This window comes from Ptychodera flava, chromosome 1 (assembly GCF_041260155.1).
Source record: "Ptychodera flava strain L36383 chromosome 1, AS_Pfla_20210202, whole genome shotgun sequence".
Taxonomy (NCBI): domain Eukaryota; kingdom Metazoa; phylum Hemichordata; class Enteropneusta; family Ptychoderidae; genus Ptychodera; species Ptychodera flava.
In genome coordinates this window covers 7,104,176-7,105,025 of record NC_091928.1, presented here as the reverse complement: position 1 = coordinate 7,105,025, position 850 = coordinate 7,104,176, and positions in this window count along the sequence as shown.

The window sequence follows — 850 nt, the reverse complement described above, 5'->3', positions numbered from 1 at the left end:
AAGAATCTTCACCAAAATATTTTGGAAATGTGTACTCACCAGGATGGTGTTGACGAACAGACTCGTCATGCCTTCCACGTTTTGATAAGTTCTGCGTGTGGCTGTAACGGCGATCGATGCTCATCGTTTGGTGGTGCTGTATATGTTCCCGTTCTCATTGAGGGCATACATGTATGTACATGATCCCTCCTAAGGAATTTACTGCTATTAAAAATATGAATTTTGAAAGTACACCACGGTGACAGAAATACCATAGAACTTGACGTTCTACCGGACACTCCTTTAGTACGCGCCTCGAAAATGAAAAAAAAAAATCAAATTTTTACTCTCAAAACTCTAAACTTAAACCATTTTTTCAATACCTAGAAAAAACTCCGGGCATGTTCTTCGTTCGACAGACACATTCCCCTTCAGTCATTTGTAATATTGAATATGCATTTTTACAGATGTATGATATTATGTCATTTGTCGCATGCATTTTTAAAAGTTCATGCTTACTTCATTAATGGAAATATTACCAACTAATATTTAAAATCTACGGCATAACATTGACTTTGGAAATATTGGAACCTGTTTGACCAACAGCTGTACTACGGGCCAGTAACTGTAAATTTTTATTCCCTGTTTTTGTTTTTAGGTCAATAGCTAGTTCTTTTTCTACCCATCAAAGCATGTTGAAACATACCAGTTAGCTTGTCATCACCGCGTCTATACGTGTAAACTTATTGTTTACATGTGAATTCTAGTCCGGACCAGAATTCATTTGTCAACAATAACAATGCAGGCTGAGTTGACAAGCTCAATACAGGCTGTGTATCTCAACATGGTTTGGGGAGTAGAACAAAAAACT